This window comes from Schistocerca nitens, chromosome 6 (genome assembly GCF_023898315.1).
Source record: "Schistocerca nitens isolate TAMUIC-IGC-003100 chromosome 6, iqSchNite1.1, whole genome shotgun sequence".
NCBI lineage: Eukaryota > Metazoa > Arthropoda > Insecta > Orthoptera > Acrididae > Schistocerca > Schistocerca nitens.
In genome coordinates, this window is record NC_064619.1 from 73,203,607 (window position 1) to 73,223,578 (window position 19,972).

Genomic DNA, 19,972 nt, shown 5'->3' on the forward strand with positions numbered 1-19,972 from the left:
TTGTATCAATTATAAACGATTACGTGCACAGTGTCGTCGTATTATTAAAGAAAGCAAGAAAGCCAGCTGGGCTGCTTTCACAAGCACCTTCAACAGTTTTACTCCTTCTTCTGTTTTCTGGGGTAGCCTGCGCCGGCTATCTGGCACTAAGGTCCACTCACCAGTTTCTGGCTTGACGGTCGCGAATGACGTCCTTGTGGCCCCTGAGGCTGTCTCCAATGCCTTCGGCCGCTTTTTCGCAGAGGTTTTGAGCTCCGCTCATTACCACCCTGCCTTCCTTCCCCGCAAACAGGCAGAGGAAGCTAGGCCACCTAACTTCCGCTCCTCGAATCGTGAAAGTTACAATGCCCCATTCACCATGCGGGAACTCGAAAACGCACTTGGCCGATCACGGTCCTCCGCTCCAGGGCCTGATTCTATTCATATTCAGATGCTGAAGAACCTTTCTCCTGCGGGTAAAGGTTTTCTTCTTCGTACTTACAATCACATCTGGATTGAGGGACATGTTCCTGCATGCTGGCGCGAGTCTATTGTTGTCCCGATTCCTAAGCCGAGCAAGGACAAGCACTTGCCTTCCAGTTATCGACCCATCTCGCTTACCAACTGTGTCTGTAAAGTGATGGAGCGAATGGTTAACTCTAGATTGGTTTGGCTGCTTGAGTCTCGACGCCTCCTTACCAATGTACAATGTGGATTTCGTAGGCACCGGTCTGCTGTTGACCATCTGGTTACCTTGTCGACCTTCATTATGAATAACTTCTTGCGGAAGCGCCCGACCGCGGCTGTGTTCTTTGATTTGGAGAAGGCTTACGACACCTGTTGGAGGGCGGGCATTCTCCGCACCATGCATACATCTACATCTACATCTACATCTATACTCTGCGAGCCACCTTACGGTGTGTGGCGGAGGGTACTTATTGTACCACTATCTGATCCCCCCTTCCCTGTTCCATTCACGAATTGTGCGTGGGAAGAACGACTGCTTGTAAGTCTCCGTATTTGCTCTAATTTCTCGGATCTTTTCGTTGTGATCATTACGCGAGATATATGTGGGCGGTAGTAATATGTTGCCCATCTCTTCCCGGAATGTGCTCTCTCGTAATTTCGATAATAAACCTCTCCGTATTGCGTAACGCCTTTCTTGAAGTGTCCGCCACTGGAGCTTGTTCAGCATCTCCGTAACGCTCTCGCGCTGACTAAATGTCCCCATGACGAATCGCGCTGCTTTTCGCTGGATCGTGTCTATCTCTTCTATTAATCCAACCTGGTAAGGGTCCCATACTGATGAGCAATACTCAAGAATCGGACGAACAAGCGTTTTGTAAGCTACTTCTTTCGTCGATGAGTCACATTTTCTTAGAATTCTTCCTATGAATCTCAACCTGGCGCCTGCTTTTCCCACTATTTGTTTTATGTGATCATTCCACTTCAGATCGCTCCGGATAGTAACTCCTAAGTATTTTACGGTCGTTACCGCTTCCAATGATTTACCACCTATGGCATAATCGTACTGGAATGGATTTCTGCCCCTATGTATGCGCATTATATTACATTTATCTACGTTTAGGGAAAGCTGCCAGCTGTCGCACCATTCATTAATCCTCTGCAGGTCTTCCTGGAGTACGTACGAGTCTTCTGATGTTGCTACTTTCTTGTAGACAACCGTGTCATCTGCAAATAGCCTCACGGAGCTACCGATGTTGTCAACTAAGTCATTTATGTATATTGTAAACAATAAAGGTCCTATCACGCTTCCTTGCGGTACTCCCGAAATTACCTCTACATCTGCAGATTTTGAACCGTTAAGAATGACATGTTGTGTTCTTTCTTCTAGGAAATCCTGAATCCAATCACAAACCTGGTCCGATATTCCGTAAGCTCGTATTTTTTTTCACTAAACGTAAGTGCGGAACTGTATCAAATGCCTTCCTGAAGTCCAGGAATACGGCATCAATCTGCTCGCCAGTGTCTACGGCACTGTGAATTTCTTGGGCAAATAGGGCGAGCTGAGTTTCACATGATCTCTGTTTGCGGAATCCATGTTGGTTATGATGAAGGAGATTTGTATTATCTAAGAACGTCATAATACGAGAACACAAAACATGTTCCATTATTCTACAACAGATTGACGTAAGCGAAATAGGCCTATAATTATTCGCATCTGATTTATGACCCTTCTTGAAAATGGGAACGACCTGCGCTTTCTTCCAGTCGCTAGGTACTTCACGTTCTTCCAGAGATCTACGATAAATTGCTGATAGAAAGGGGGCAAGTTCTTTAGCATAATCACTGTAGAATCTTAAGGGTATCTCGTCTGGTCCGGATGCTTTTCCGCTACTAAGTGATAGCAGTTGTTTTTCAATTCCGATATCATTTATTTCAATATTTTCCATTTTGGCGTCCGTGCGACGGCTGAAGTCAGGGACTGTGTTAAGATTTTCCGCAGTGAAACAGTTTCGGAACACTGAATTCAGTATTTCTGCCTTTCTTCGGTCGTCCTCTGTTTCGGTGCCATCGTGGTCAACGAGTGACTGAATAGGGGATTTAGATCCGCTTACCGATTTTACATATGACCAAAACTTTTTAGGGTTCTTGTTTAGATTGTTTGCCAATGTTTTATGTTCGAATTCGTTGAATGCTTCTCTCATTGCTCTCTTTACGCTCTTTTTCGCTTCGTTCAGCTTTTCCTTATCAGCTATGATTCGACTACTCTTAAACCTATGATGAAGCTTTCTTTGTTTCCGTAGTACCTTTCGTACATGATTGTTATACCACGGTGGATCTTTCCCCTCGCTTTGGACCTTAGTCGGTACGAACTTATCTAAGGCATACTGGACGATGTTTCTGAATTTTTTCCATTTTTGTTCCACATCCTCTTCCTCAGAAATGAACGGTTGATGGTGGTCACTCAGATATTCTGCGATTTGTGCCCTATCACTCTTGTTAAGCAAATATATTTTCCTTCCTTTCTTGGCATTTCTTATTACACTTGTAGTCATTGATGCAACCACTGACTTATGATCACTGATACCCTCTTCTACATTCACGGAGTCGAAAAGTTCCGGTCTATTTGTTGCTATGAGGTCTAAAATGTTAGCTTCACGAGTTGGTTCTCTAACTATCTGCTCGAAGTAATTCTCGGACAAGGCAGTCAGGATAATGTCACAAGAGTCTCTGTCCCTGGCTCCAGTTCTGATTGTGTGACTATCCCATTCTATACCTGGTAGATTGAAGTCTCCCCCTATTACAATAGTATGATCACGAAACTTCTTCACGACGTTCTGCAGGTTCTCTCTGAGGCGCTCAACTACTACGGTTGCTGATGCAGGTGGTCTATAGAAGCATCCGACTATCATATCTGACCCACCTTTGATACTTAACTTAACCCAGATTATTTCACATTCGCATTCGCTAATAACTTCACTGGATATTATTGAATTCTTTACTGCTATAAATACTCCTCCACCATTGGCGTTTATCCTATCCTTGCGGTATATATTCCATTCTGTGTCTAGGATTTCGTTACTGTTCACTTCCGGTTTTAACCAACTTTCCGTTCCTAATACTATATGCGCACTATTTCCTTCAATAAGAGATACTAATTCAGGAACCTTGCCCTGGATACTCCTGCAGTTTACCAATATTACGTTCACTTTTCCTGTTTTTGGTCTCTGAGGACGGACGTTCTTTATCAACGATGATAATGTTCTCTCTGGTAAGCCGTCAGGTATTTTATCGTTTCGCCCAAGGGGGGGTTCCTCTAACCTAAAAAACCCCCGTGTGCACGCCACACGTACTCTGCTACCCTAGTAGCTGCTTCCGGTGTGTAGTGCACGCCTGACCTGTCTAGGGGGGCCCTACAGTTCTCCACCCAATAACGGAGGTCGATGAATTTGCAACCATTATAGTCGAAGAGTCGTCTGAGCCTCTGGTTTAGACCCTCCACACGGCTCCAAACCAGAGGACCGCGATCGACTCTGGGCACTATGCTGCAGATATTAAGCTCAGCTTGCACTCCGTGTGCGATGCTGGTTGTCTTCACCAAATCAGCCAGCCTCCGGAAGGAACCAAGGATGGCCTCAGAACCCAAGCGGCAGGCGTCATTCGTTCCGACATGTGCTACTATCTGCAGCCGGTCACACCCAGTGCGTTCAATAGCTGCCGGAAGGGCCTCCTCCACATTACGGACGAGACCCCCCGGCAAGCACATCGAGTGCACACTGGCATTCTTCCCCGACCTACCCGCTATTTTCCTGAGGGGCTCCATAACCCGCCTAACGTTGGAGCTCCCTATAACTAATAGGCCCGCCCTCTGTGACTGTCGGGACCTTGCCGGAGAATCGGCCACTGGCCCAACAGGCGAGGCATCCTGTGGTGGCTCGGAAACGATGTCATCACCACTAGGAAGCACCCCGTACCTGTTGGAAAGGGGTAAGGCAGCTGCCACGCGGCCAGATCCCACCTTCGCCTTTCGGCCAGGCACGCGCGAGCCCACCACTGTCCGCCATTCACCCTGGAGTGATGGCTGACCGGTAAGATGCTCACTGCCGGAAGACGCAGCGACATCAGGGGTTCCATGTGATTCCAAGGCCACCGAAGTAGGCATAGGTCTCACCACAGTTGCCCCAACGCCACTACAAGCCGACACCTGCGCCTCGAGCTCGATGAGCCTAACAGACAAAGCCTCCACCTGCCCCCGAAGAGTGGCCAATTCTCCTTGCGTCCGCTCACTACAACCACAGTCCCTACACATGCTATGTTTACCCTACTCTATACGGTGACAAATTCCCAAGATAATCTTCTGATGAGCTACTCTGGTAATCAAGAAACACTCACTGAAATACGAGACGCGAAAACTATTCTAGGTTTTCCCAGAAAAACTATTTAAAGGCTAAGCGCAGCAAATAAGTACAAAAACGCTTTATGCAAACAGTACTCGCTGCTGCTGGTGCTCTCGCTCTGGCTGTCACAAGACAACTGCTGATTCAAGTGACTAGTGGCTAACGGCCGCGAAACAAACAAAAGACGGTTTTAGGGCGCTTTCTGTTCTAAACGATCAAGAAAACACTAAGAAATCTAACACGAAAACTACGTAAAGTTTTATCAAGAACTGTTAGTTACTATGCAGAGCAGATAAACACAAATAGAATCCCTTCCTTAGTGGAAGGTCGTAAACAAAATGCAAAATAAACGCTTTATACAAACAGTACTCGCTGCTGCTGGTGCTCTCGCTCTGGCTGTAACAAGACAACTCATGGGGCCTTCGCGGTCGCCTCCCTCTTTTTATTCGTTCCTTTTTAATGGATCGACAGTTCAGGGTACGTGTGGGTTCTGTCCTGTCAGACACCTTTCGCCAGGAGAATGGGGTGCCACAGGGCTCAGTTTTGAGCGTCGCTCTCTTCGCCATAGCGATCAATCCAATAATGGATTGCCTCCCAGCTGATGTATCAGGCTCCCTTTTCGTGGACGATTTTACCATCTATTGCAGCGCGCAGCGTACGTGTTTCCTGGAGCGCTGTCTTCAGCGTTCTCTTGACCGTCTTTACTCCTGGAGTGTCGCCAATGGCTTCCGTTTTTCTGCCGAGAAGACTGTCTGTATTAACTTCTGGCGCTACAAAGAGTTTCTCCCACCGTCCTTACGACTCTGTCCCGTTGCTCTCCCATTCGTGGAGACAACAAAATTTTTAGGTCTTACATTTGACAGGAAACTTAGTTGGTCTCCACATGTGTCTTATTTGGCTGCCCGTTGTACCCGTTCTCTCAATGTCCTCCGTGTTCTCAGTGGTATGTCGTGGGGAGCGGATCGAACCGTCCTACTTCGCCTATATCGGTCGATCGTCCGCTCCAAGCTGGATTATGGGAGCTTCGTATACTCCTCTGCACGGCCATCTAGCTTACGCCGCCTCAACTCCATACAACATCGGGGTTTACGACTTGCGATCGGAGCGTTTTATACTAGTCCCATCGAGAGTCTTCATGCTGACGCTGGTGAGTTGCCACTCACCTACCGGCGCGATATACTGCTTTGTCGGTATGCCTGTCGGCTACTGGCAATGCCCGACCACCCGTCTTATCGTTCCTTTTTTGATGACTCTCTCGACAGTCAATACGGGTTGTATGTCTCCGCCCTGCTACCCCCTGGAGTTCGCTTTCGTCGCCTCCTTCAACACCTTAATTTTTCACTCCCTGCCACCTTTCGAGTGGGCGAGAGCCATACGCCACCTTGGCTCCAGGCTCAGGTTCGCGTCCACCTTGACCTCTGCTCGCTCCCGAAGGAGGTTACCCCCGGTTCAGTCTACCACTCCCGTTTTGTTGAACTTCGTTCGAAGTTCATTAATATGACCTTCATTTATACAGATGGCTCTAAGACCAATGACGGGGTCGGGTGTTCTTTTATTGTCGGGGCACAAAGTTTCCAATATCGGCTCCATGGCCATTGTTCGGTCTTCACAGCTGAGCTCTTTGCCCTCTACCAGGCTGTCCTTTACATCTGCCGCCACCGACATTCTGCATATGTCATCTGCTCCGATTCCCTGAGCGCTATCCAGAGCCTCGGTGATCCGTACCCGGTTCACCCTTTCGTGCACCGGATCCAACGCTCTATTCAGCAGCTGGTGGACGTCGGTTCTCCGGTTAGCTTTATGTGGGTTCCTGGCCATGTCGGTATCCCTGGGAACGAAGCTGCAGATGCCGCGGCCAAGGCTGCGGTCCTCCAGCCTCGGACAGCTTCTTGTTGTGTCCCTTCGTCAGATTGTAGTAGGGCAATTTGTCGGCGCATTGTATCGCTGTGGCATGCCGATTGGGCTGCACTTACAGACAACAAGCTTCGGGCCTTGAAAGCTCTTCCCGTGGCTTGGACATCCTCCTCACGCCCTTCTCGGCGGGAGGAGGTAGTTTTGGCCCGGTTGCGAATTGGCCACTGCCGGTTCAGCCATCGCCATCTGCTGACGGCTGCGCCGGCACTGTTCTGCCCATGTGGGCAATTGCTGACGGTCCGCCACATTTTAATGTCGTGTCCGGATTTTAACACCCTGCGTCTCGATCTTGGCCTGCCATGTACTGTAGAAGCCATTTTAGCGGATGACCCACAAGCAGCTGCTCGCGCTCTTCATTTTATCAATTTGACAACCCTCTCAAAGGACATTTGATCATGCTGTTTTCTTTTTTAATCCTATGCCTGTCAGTATGTCTTTCATAGTGTTTTCCGTTTAGTTGCTGTTTTAAACTTGTGACTCGCGGTGCATTCCTAACGTAGTCTGGGCGCTAATGACCGTTGACGTTGTGCGCCCTAAAACCACAAAAAAAAAAAAAAAAAAAAAAAAAAAGACTCACAGACACAATGGATGTCACTGGCACAAGTACTCAATTGGTGGCAGCAGGTGACCAGTGGCGTAATCTGCCTCCTCAGTCCCTTCACGCCTTTCTCAGCCATGGACAATGTCATCCTCCAGTAGAACTGCAGCGGTTTTTTCCACCATCTTGCTGAGCTCCGACAACTTCTCAGCCTTCACCCTTTCCTCTGCATTCCAGAAAGTTGGTTTCCAGCGATGCGAACCCCGCCCTCCTTGGCTATCGGGGTTATTATAGGAACAGGGCATCTTATGAGAGGGTATCTGGTGGTGTCTGCATCTACGTCCTTCACTCCCTTTACAGTGAGTCTGCCCCTGTACAGACACCTTTAGAGGCTGTCGCTGTTCAGGTGTGGAGGCCTCAGACTGTTACTGTCTGCAGTCTTTATCTTGCACTGGATGGTGACATTCCGCAGAGTGTCCTGGCTGTGCTGATAGCCCAATTGCCTCCATCTTTTCTGTTACTGAGAGACTTCAACACCCATAACCCTCTGTGGGGTGGATCAGTGGCAACAGGCTGAGGCAGCATCATTGAGCAAGTATTGGGACAGCTCAACCTTTCTCTTTTAAGTGATGGTGCCTTCACACATTTCAGTGTGGCACATGGCACATACTCAGCCATCGACCTTTCGATCTGCAGCCCTAGCCTGTTACCATCTGTCCAATGGAGTGTGCATGATGACTTGTGCGGTAGTGACCACTTTCCAATCTTTCTGTCACTACCACAGCGTCACTCTTCTGGACACCCCTCCAGATAGGCTATGAATAAGGCTGACTGGGACTTGTTCACCTCCATTGCCACTATTGAGTCTCTTTCCAATGACACCATTGCTGTGGTGGTTCACTCGGTCACCACCGACATCATTACTGCCGCAGAATCTGCCATTCCCTGTTCTTCTGGGTCCCCTAGGACTGTGCCTTGTTGGTCACCCAAGATTGCTGAGGTAATTAAAGATTGCAGGCGGGCACTCCAGCGTCACAAGTGGCATCCCTCATTGGAAAACCTCATTACCTTTCAATGGCTCCATGCGCGAGCCCGCCACCTCATTCGCCAACGCAAGCAGGAGTGCTCGGAAAGGTATGTCTCCAGCATTGGCCTCCGTACCTCTCCATCGTAGGTTTGGGCCAAGATTAGGTGACTATGGCTATCAGACCCTCGTCAGCATACCTGCGCCTTCATTCAATGGAGCAGTCTGTACTGACTCCGACACAATTGCAAACTGCTTAGCAGAGCATTTTGCTTAGAGTTTTGCTTCTGCGAATTACCCACTGGCCTTCCACTCCCTGAAAGAGCAGTTGTAACATCAGAGTCTTTCATTTCACACGCGCCACCCTGAATCGTACAATGTTCCGTTCAGTGAGTCGAAATTCCAAAGTGCCCTAGCCGCTTGACCTGATACTTCCGGGCCTGATCGCATCCACTGTCAGATGCTCAGACACCTCTCGGTGGACTGCCAGCGACATCTCATAGACCTTTCCAAACGTATCTGGTTGAGGGTGAGTTCTCATCGCAATGGCGGGAAAGCGTTATAATCCCCGTGTTGAAACCTGGCAAGAACCCACTGGAGGCAGACAGCTACTGCCCCATTAGTGTCACCAATGTTCTTTGCAAGTTGCTCGAACGCATGGTGAGCCGGAGGTTGAGTTGGCTACTTGAGTGTCGGCACCTTCTGGCTCCGTCTCGGGGTGGGTTCCACAAGGGCCGCTCTGCCGCTGATAATATGGTGCGTCTGGAGTCTGCCATCCGTACGGCCTTTGCCCGCCGTCAGCATCTGGTCGCCGTCTTTTTTGACATGCGGAAGGCATACGATACGACATGGCAACATCACATCCTCTCTATGCTTCATGGTTGGGGTCTTCTGGGTCCGCTACCGATTTTTCATACAAAATTTTCTGTCGCTTCATTCCTTTCGTTTACAAGTTGTGGCCTCCATTAGTTCCCCCGAGTTCAGATGAATGGGGTACCGCAAGGATCTGCATATTGTCTGCCTCTTTTTGATTGCAATTAATGGCCTCGCTGCGGCAGTGGGAACGTCTGTCTCATCTTCCTCATATGCTGAGGACTTCTGCCTATACTATAGCTCCACTGGTATTGCAGCTGCTGAACGGCAGCTGCAGGGCGCTATCCGAAAGGCGCAGTCTTGGGCTGTAGCGCATGGCTTTCAGTTTTCGGCTGCCAAGACCTGCGTTATGCATTTCTGCCGGCTACGCACTGTTCACCTTGAGTCTCGGCTTTAACTTGACGGCAAACCTCTTGCTGTGGTGGAGATGCATCAGTTTTTGGAATTGGTTTTCGATACACGGTTGACTTGGTGGCCTCATATTCGGCAGCTTAAACAAACGTGCTGGCGTCATCTTAGCGCTCTTCGTTGCTAGAGTCACACCAGCTGGGGTGCCGATCGGTCTACCCTTCTATGGCTCTACCAGGTACCAGGCGTTAATTCAGTCCTGTCTAGATTATGGGAGCCTGGCTTATCGTTCGGCATCCCCTTCTGCATTGCGGTTGCTGGACCCCATCCTTCACAGCGGGATCCGACTCACCACTGGAGCATTTCAGACAAGCCCTGTCAACAGCATACTTGTGGAGCCAAGTGTCCCTCCATTGCGGTTCCAGCGCCAACGATTACTGGCCACTTATGCTACACATGTTTTTAGCTTGCCCGGGCATCTCAATTATCGTCTCCTGTTCCCTCAGTCGGTCATCCATCTTCCGGCACGGTGGCACGGTTCGTGTCAGAGCTCTTCTCTCTGGGCTTGAGGTTTTCAGTCTTCCACCTCTTTTCCGGGCCCCTCTGCATATACCCCCATGGTGTGTGCCCCGCCCGTGCCTTCGGCTCGATTTGGCACAGGGCTCGAAGGACTCAGTCCCTCCTGAGCCCCTCCGCCGCCACTTTCTATCAATCCTTGCCACGATTCAAGGCTCTGACGTTGTCTATACAGACGGTTCGGTGGTTGCTGGTCATGTCAGTTATGCTCTTACTCTAGTGGATCATTATGAACAATATTCATTGCCGGCTGGCAGCAGTGTTTTCACTACTGAGCTGGTCGCCATCTCTCGTGCCCTAGAGTATATCCGCTCTTGCTCAGGTGAGTCCTTCGTTATCTGTAGTGACTCCCTGAGCAGTTTACGAGCTATCAACCAGTGTTGCCCTCGCTCTCGTCTGGTGATGGCTATCCAGGAGTCCCTCGATACTCGTGCCCATTGCGGCTGCTCTGTGGTCTTTGTGTGGACCTCGGGTCATGTAGGCATCCCGGGAAATGAACGTATTGACACGCTGGCCTAACAGGCTGTCGGTGCACCAGCCTTGGAGATTGGCCTTTCTGAGAGTGACCTCAGGTCAGTTTTGCGGCAGAAGGTACTTCGCACCTGGGGTGAAGAATGGCATGCCCTGCTTTCACCCAACGAACTTCGGGCCATCAAGGAGGCTACTGGTGCATGTTGCTCCTCCTTGCGGGTCTCTCGCAAGGACTCTGTTGTCCTCTGCCAGCTGCACATTGGCCACACCTGGATAACGCACTAGCTATTTATTGCGCCACGAGGGCCCACCTTTATGTAGCTGTGGGTAAGCTTTGACTGTGGTCCACATCTTGTTGGACTGCCAGTTTTTAACTCCGTTCAGGCAGGCGTTTGCGCTGCCTGATAAGCTTCCTGCACTTTTATCAGATGACGTTGCGATGGCAGATTTAGTTTTGAGTTTTATTCGTGCAGGGGGTTTTTATCACTTGATCTAAGAGAGAGAGAGTGTGTGTGTGTGTGTGTGTGAGAGAGAGAGAGAGAGAGAGAGAGAGAGAGAGAGAGAGAGAGAGAGAGTTGTCTGACCTTTGGCCTACGATGTTAGACTGGGGTTTTTAGTGCGTTTTTTTTTCTGGTCTCTGTCTTTCTTGTCCTTTGTCGTCTCTTGTCATCTCCATTGTTTTTTGTTTGTTTTTATTTCTTGTGGGGGTTTAAAGTTCATGGAAAAAGGGACCGATGGCCCTAGTAGTCTGGTCCCTTCAATCCCACAAACCCACCAACCAACCAACCACCAACGGCAAGGTCCATGGTTCAGTAAGGTTTGCCGCTTACCTCATAGCAGAGGTGTAAGTAGCATGGCCACTCCACTGCGGAGTTAGAGATTGTGAAAGGAGCAGTGTATTATTGTTTGTCTTCCAGTACTGATTACTCATGGGCGTATGCGACTTTAGCAAACAGTTACTACGGTGTACACTAATAAACCAAAACATTGTGACCACTGCCAACCGCGGCATTGGATGCCAGGTGGTGGTGTTGCGGGCACGTGACGCGGTAACAAAACTATGTAAGCCGAGCAGATACACATAAGTGATCACCCTAGTGAAGATACGGGCTCCAAATGGGGAACTCCATTGAGATAAGCAACTTTGACAAAGGGCAGATTAATATTACACAGTCTGTGAACAAGTATCACGAAAATGGTGAAGATGCTCAAATATTCATTTGCTACTGTCGTGAGTATCCACAGAAAGAGGAAGAAGGGCGGTGAAACTGCCGCTAGGTGCTAAATCATTGGAAGTCTACGACTCTTCACAGAACGCAGGGTTCGTACGCTTGTCTACTTTGTAAAGTAGATAGGTGGTGGCTTGTGGCATCCTTGCCAAAACAGCACAATGCTGGTGGTCGCACAATTGTTTTGGAGCACACCATTCATCGTACATTGTTAAACGTGGAACCCTGCAGCAGACCACCCATACGTGTTCACAAGTTGACCCAATGACATCGTCAATTATGACTGCAATGGGCATGGAACCATCGAGATTCAATCGTCGATCAATGGAAAAGTGTCAGCTCTTTGGGTGAATCACATTTTGCTACATTAGGTCGATGGTTGTCTCCACAAATGCAGTCATCGACGTGAATGGCGGCTAGAAACGAGCAGCATGCCGCAGACGCAGGCTGGTGGGATCAGTATTACGCTATGGAAGACATTCTCCTACACTTACAGACCAACTGTGGAAGACACACTGACAGTTACAAATCTCCTGCATTCCTTCACGCTTGATGTCTTCCTCAACGGCAATGTCATCTTTCAGCAGTGTAATTGTCCGTGTCTTGGAGCCAGAACCAAGCTACAGAGGTTTGAGGAGTGGTATAGTGTACTCACGTTGATGTCTTGTTGACCAAATTCGCCTGATGTAAACCCTTTGGAAGCCGTCAGAACCACTATCTGATGCCATAACCGCGTACACAAATCAGCGGCCCGTTATTTACGCGAATTACATGTACTGAGCGTAGGCATCTAATGTCATATATCGCCACAAACCTTCTGACAAATTGTTGGGTCCATGATGCGCAGAGACATTTTGTCCAAATGCAGACAAACAAGCTATTAAGCAGGTGGTCATAATGTTTTGGCTGATCAGTTTAAACTTTGCCACAGAATTAGTGAATCACGTTATAGAAACCATCATTTTCAAATGTGAAACAACTTTGTAGCCAGGAATATGAAATTGAATGAAGACTGTTGTAATAAATCACAATGAGTGGAGCAAAATTAATGTTCATAACATTTAGTAAACATTTGTGATTGTATCTCGTATTGGATAATCCATTTACATATGAGCACAGTTACTGTTATTAATCAAATAATCATCTGCTCAGTCAGAAAACACAATAACAGTTCCTCAGGCAATTATAATGTCACATCTTTGGGGCAACAGCAGTCTGAGGCAGAGACCAATCGAGATGAAATGTTCCGAATGGTTCAGGCTTTCAACTATCAGTACGTTGGGGTCGGCGGGCATCTTATCGTGCCTTTACTAAAGTTAGTCTGCTGAGGACTCATTCTAATTTATGTATGTTAACAATTACTAAGAAGATTGTTATATATGTGGCCCGACGTGTCGCCCCACAATGTCAGTATTGGCTCTTGAGAAAAAAAAATTGACGACTGCTGGTATAGAGCATAACACTGGGAGTGAAGTAAAACTAGTAGGTTTATGTGATGCTGTTTATGCAGGAAATCTTATATCACAAAACTTAATTAATTTGCATTCAGAGATTGATATTGTAAAAGGACAAATACAATCACTAAATCACTGGGAGTGTTGAAATATTTATGCATGCTTGCATTTGGTTTCAATACTCTCAAAATTTTCAGAGATGAAATGCATTTACTCTTTGCTTTTCATCATTGCTTATTCTTAATTGTAATTCAACTGTTGTAAGGGATGCTAGTCAAATAAATTAAGATATTTAATTGATATAAAAATATGTTATTTCTCTCTGCAAATCTTGAAATAGCTTGTCATTTTCCAGTCAAGGGAATGGTGGTTGTGTGTGAGGATGTAGTTAGTGAGGCATAAAAGTAATGATGCAGTGATTGCCTGAAAGAACAAACGCTGTTACAACAATTCAGTTGCTGTATATTATTAGATAGATAGACATTCAGTGATCACAGGCCCTGCAGACCACACGCTGCTTCCACAGACTGACTCCATTCCTTCCTGTTTTGTGCCCAGTTTCTCCAGATGTCTTCAATTCCCAGGGCTGCTAGGTCCTTCGCCAGGTCTTCCATCCAGCGCTACATTGGTCGTCCAATGAGGTGTTTGGTGTTTGGTTTCCCCGCTGGTGCCATCTCCACCTGTCTTCCATCTGGCATGCAGGCTACATGGCCCACCCATTTTATTCTTTTGCTGTTTATCTTCAGTAGGGTAGTTGGTTGTTGCATCAGAAGGTAGATTTCCTTGTTTTTCCTCCTCCTCCATTCTCCGTTATCTAAAACTGGTCCTCATATCTTCCTCATTACTCTTCTTTCAAATATTAATGGTTTTTCCCTTTCTCACTTAGTCATGCTCTATGTTTCTGAACCGTACATTACTGCTGGGCATATCACTGTGTTGTAGATTTTCATCTTAGTGTTCACTGAGATCGATTTAGAGCCAAGTGTCTCTGTGAGGGAATGTGTGCATTTCGTTCCCACTGCTGTTCTTTCCTTGATATCCATTTTTATGTCGTCCGTGGTAAACCAAGATCACAAGTATTCGAACTGGTCTACACTCTTCAACCTCTTGCCATCTATCTTAAGAAATTCTACCTGCTCTTGTCTTCTTCCTAATTGCGTGAACTCTGATTTGTCTCAATTCACTTTGAGCCCTACCTTCTGTGCATAATTGTCCATTTTCTGGTACATTTCTTTCAACTTGTGCTTTGATTGACTTAATAGTACTATGTCATCTACATATGCGAGACAATTGAAGTTACCATCCGTCTCTACTCCAGCCCATTCCTGTTGCCTACACTCTTTTATTACTTTCTCTAAGATGACACTGAACAGGACACATGAGAGATCATCCCCTTGTCTGAGGCATGTTTCAGTCTCGAATGTTTCTGATGTAGCTCCTTGGAAACATACTGCTGCCTTTGACCCTTCCATATAAGCTTGCACCATTCTCACTAGCTTCTCAGGGATTCTGAAGTCCCACATTGCATTGTATAGGCTATTCCTGTGGATGCTGTCATATGCACGTTGAAAACTGACACACAGACTGTAGATATCTTTATCATATTCCCAATGTTTTTCAAACAATTGTCTTAGTGTAAAAATGTGATCTATTGTCGATTGGTTTGGTCGAAAGCCAGCTTGGTACTCCTGTATGTTGTTCTCTATGAATGGTTGCAATTTTCGTAGCACCTTATATGTTACATTCAACAAGCTGATTCCTCTGTAGTTATCACATTCCATTTTGCTTCCCTTGTTGTATATTGGGCATATTATAGCCAATTTCCATTCTTCTGGCAGTGTCTCCTTCTCCCATATCAACTGGATCAGTTTATATATCTCTAAGTGTAAGCTCTCACCGAGCGAGGTAGCGCAGTGGCTAGCACACTGGACTCGCATTCGGGAGGACGACGATTCAATCCCGCATCCGGCCATCCTGATTTAGGTTTTCCGTGTTTTCCCTAAATCACTCCAGGCAAATGCTGGGATGGTTCCTTTGAAAGGGCACGGCAGACTTCCTTCCCCGTCCTTCCCTAATCCGATAAGACCGATTACGTCGCTGTCTGGTCTCCTTCCCTAAACAACCCAACCCTCTCACCTCCCTCCTTGATTAATTCTGATGTTATTCTGTCCTCCCCTGGGGCTCTGTTGTTTCCGAGTCCTTTGACTGCGATCTTCACGCCTTCTTCCCTAACTTCCCATTCTTCATCTTTCCTTTCCTCCATAGTGTTTGGAGGTAATATCCCATCTTGATCTGGGCGATTCAACAGTTCTGAAAAGTATTCTTTCCATCCTTCTACAATTCTTTCCTTGTCATTTATCAAGTTGCCGTTCTTATCTCTAATGAAAATAGTTGGGCTCTGAAATCCAAGTTCTGATTTTTTATATATTGAAAGAATTGCCTTGAGTTCTTGTTTTGGCTGTCTGCCTCAGCTTGTTCTAGCAAACTGGTTAGATATATTCTCTTCTCTGCTCTTAGGATACGTTTTGTCTCCCTTCTGATGTTGATAAAATGTTCCCTTTTCTGCTCATTCTCCCTGTCAGCTAGCCACTTCTCTCTCATCTTCCTTCTCTTTTCTGTAGCCTTCTGGTGTGTATCATTGAACCATTTCCTCTTCTTCATTATCTTCTTTCTTCCCAATATATCCTGCGCTACACTTAGTGCCATGGACTTTATTTCTTCCCACCTTTCCTCCATGTTCTCTCTTGGTTCTATGGTCTCTAGGACCTCAAAACAGTTTTTGATTTCTATAGCATATTGTTCTTTAATGGCGCTTTCTCGTAGTTTCTCAACATTCAAAGCAGGTTCTAGTGTCCCCTTCTTCTTATGCATGTAGGTGAACATGAGTTTAAGCCTGCACACAATGAGGAAGTGGTCTGACACACATTCGGCTCCTCTATACGAACTGACATCCATGACTCTATGGCTATAGTGCTGGTCCACCAAGATGTGATCTATCTGGTTTATGGTTCTTCCATTCGGTGAACACCACGTTCTCTCTTGTGTTCGAAGTAAGTCGAACTTACTCTCAGGTTCTTTGAGATAGCTAAGTTGATCATCCTCTGACCATTCTCATTGGTCTCATCGTACAAACTGTGCCTTCCTATAGTTCGTATGTAGAATTCTTGTTTTCCTGCTTTTCCATTAAAATCTCCCAGCACTATCCTGATATTTCTAGTTGGTGTGCTCTCAATTCCTTTTCCTCATCTATTTTATCCTCAGTTGGGGCTTGAACATTGATGAATGTAATGTCTGACACTTGGTTTCCAAGTACTATTTAGGATATTCTCTTGTTAACAGCTTTGAATTCCTTCACTGAATTTGCTGCATTGTTGTGTATTACAAAACCAGTCCCGAATTGGTGTTTATCTACACATCCGCTGTAGAATAGTGTGTATACATCCTCTGTGAGTTCCTTCTCCTAACCATCTTGTCTCTTGTACTGCCACCAGGTCCAGTTTATATCTGTTAGTTTCTGAGACCATAGTCTGGATGGTTCCTGGTCTATACAGGCTCTGAACATTCCAAGATCCAAAATTAAAATTTCTAAATTGTGTGCCGTTTGTCCTTTGCGGTTTTCGTATTCCATTGTATCCATCCGTCTCCGAGGCAAGTTTGTTGGATTCGCAAATTGCATATATGTATTGATGCTAGGTGGAAGTTTTATTAATCACACACGAAAATGTGTGCCATACCAGGACTCGAACTTGTATTTCCTGCTTACCGCAATCAGTCGCCTTAATCCCATCAGCTATCCATGCACACCACCTGGACCAACCCAAACTTTCATGTCACATTTGTTCCTATGCTTGCGCTTTGTGATTACTGTATGGGGAGAGACGTGTGAAGAACACTGTAGTGTAATCTGTAAACACTGTACAAGCACAAATATTGTGTAAATCATTAGTAAATATGCCTCTAAATGCTAAAATGATGATAAAAAATTTCTCCCTCCCTGTGTGGGAAGTATGAAGTGCAAGCACAGGGGTATGGACAGACATAACATATTGAAGTCTGATTTGATTTGCGAGTTGCTCACAGATAGCCAATGTGGTAACGGTGACCGCTTGCAGTAATGAGGAAACTCCGGGCTTGAGTTCCGCTCCAGCGCAAATTTTCATGTGTCGTTAATGCATGATACAGCTGACATCAGTATATACTTGCAGTTTGCAAATCCACTTCATAATACAGTTCTTCTACCTTCCCCAGCTACAGTGACAGGTTTTCAGTTTTAGCTACATGTACTACAACTGGATCATTCATGTCCATCCGATATTCATAAAAATTCTGTGTTAAAGTTAACTTACTTGCTTGTGATTGTTGGTCATGTGTAAATCTCGCCTTGGTCCACATTCCATGTGTTACCTCACAAACAAACAGATTTTGCATTTGATTTTTGTCTGCTGATGAGGAAATCAGGAACATGGCCTTGGCATTTTATCTTATCCATGCTTTCATGGCTGCATCTTCAGGTTTAGCCAGTTCAACTCGTGATCCAATTAAAACATCAAAAATTGTATAGGCCTTGAGAATAACAATCATCTGGAATTTTTAACTTTAATAACTCTTATTGGCTAACATTACAATATGTCTCACAGAAACTTATTCAGTCATTGTGGGTTACTTTTCGTCTGAATGAAATTTTGCCTGTTAATGGTGACTGACTAGTTTTTTTCTGGGGTAAAACAACTTGTCTAATCATCTCAGGCAAACCACACCATTCTTAGACCCATAAACTGATGAGGTATTTGATGATTTGCAGAAATAACTTGCTTTTTTGACTAGTGTCCTTTAGAACGGTTGACTTGACACACACACACACACACACACACACACACACACACACACACACACGTGGTGAAAAGTAAATGTGTGCACATCTCTAAAAATTAGAAATCTTATTTTGAGAGAGCTGAGATTGAATACAAGCTTTTCTCAACTGAAGATACACAAACAGATTTGTAGCACGGCCATGGGTACACACATGGCACCTTCTTATACATCCTGTTTACAAACTGTATAGAAGAAACCTCGCTGTTGTGTGGCAGCAGTGATGGTCTTCTGTCCAAAAACTGATTTGATATAGCTCTCCATACTAGTTTATTGAGTGGGAGCTTTATCATCTCTGCATAACTACTGCAACCTACAGCCTTCTGAATCTGCTTACTGTACTCGTGTCTTGGTCTCCCTCTGACATTTTGCTCATCACACTTACTTTAATGACCAAACTGGCAATTCCTCGATGTCTCAGGGTGTGTCCAGTCAGCCAATCCCTTCTTTTTGTTAAGTTGTCATAATTTTTTTCTGCTTTTCAATGTAGTATTTTCCATTTGATCTACCCATAATTTAATCTTCAGCTGTCTCATGTGAGATTTTGAAAGCTCCTATTCTCTTCTTGACTGAACTCTTTATCATCCTTGGTTCTCTTCTGTACCAGGCTAAACTCCATACTAATATCTTCAGAAAAGACATCCAAACATTTAAATTTGTAATTGTCCTTGCAATCGGGTCTGCAGCTGTGATGAATTTTTTGAATGATTTCATGATGCCTTTAGCTGCCATTCTCTTTATTTCATGCATGATTGTAAAATTTCAGCCTTAGGCCACTATCTGAAACAGAAACATTATACATTTGCTACTGACAGAACCAGAGGTTGTAAAGAGTTTCAGGGAGAGCATTAGGGAACAATAGACAAGAATGGGGGAAGCAAATACAGTAGAAGAAGAATTAGTAGCTTTGAGAGATGAAATAGTGAAGGTAGCAGAGGATCAAGTAGGTAAAAAGACAAGGGCTAATAGAAATCCATGGGTAACAGAAGAGATACTGAAATTAATTGATGAAAGGAGAAAATACAAAAATGCAGTAAATGAAGCAGGCAAAAAGGAATACAAACGTCTCAAAAATGAGATCGTCAGGAAGTGCAACATTGTGAATCAGGGATGGCTAGAGGACAAATGTAAGAATGTAGAGGCGTATATCACTAGGGGGTAAGGTAGATACTGCCTACAGGAAAATTAAAGAGACCTTTGGAGAAAAGAGAACCACTTGCATGAATATCAAGAGCTGAGATGGAAACCCAGGACTAAGCAAAGAAGGGAAAGCAGAAAGGCAAAAGGAGTATATAGAGGGTCTATACAAGGGCGATGCTTTTGAGGACAATATTATGCAAATGGAAGAGGATGTAGATGAAGATGAAATGGGAGACATGATACTGCGTGAAGAGTTTGACAGAGCACTGAAAGACCTAAGTCAAAACAAGGCCCCGTGAGTAGACAACATTCCATTAGAACTACTGACAGCCTTGGGAGAGCCAGCCCTGACAAAACTCTACCATCTGGTGAGCAAAATGTATGAGACAGGCAAAATACCCTCAGACTTCAAGAAGAATATAATAATTCCAATCCCAAAGAAAGCAGGTGTTGACAGATGTGAAAATTACCGAACTATCAGTTTAATAGGTCACAGCTTCAAAATACTAACGCGAGTTCTTCACAGACGAATGGAAAAACTGGTAGAAGCCGACCTCAGGGAAGATCAGTTTGGATTCTGTAGAAATGTTGGAACACCGGAGGCAATACTGACCCTATGACTTATCTTAGAAAATAGGGGCATTTAGCTTTTGAAGGGTCAGCACCTCTACTATTCTATGGGTTGTTGCCTGTAC

The 19,972-nt window shown here is 45.7% G+C and overlaps 1 protein-coding gene across 2 annotated transcripts in view; it reads left to right on the plus strand.

Moving 5' to 3' along the window:
- The window catches only part of LOC126262457 (transmembrane protein adipocyte-associated 1 homolog), a 133,842-nt gene that overhangs the window by 101,163 nt on the left and 12,707 nt on the right, over positions 1-19,972 (plus strand). The gene's annotated exons all lie outside the window — the stretch shown is intronic.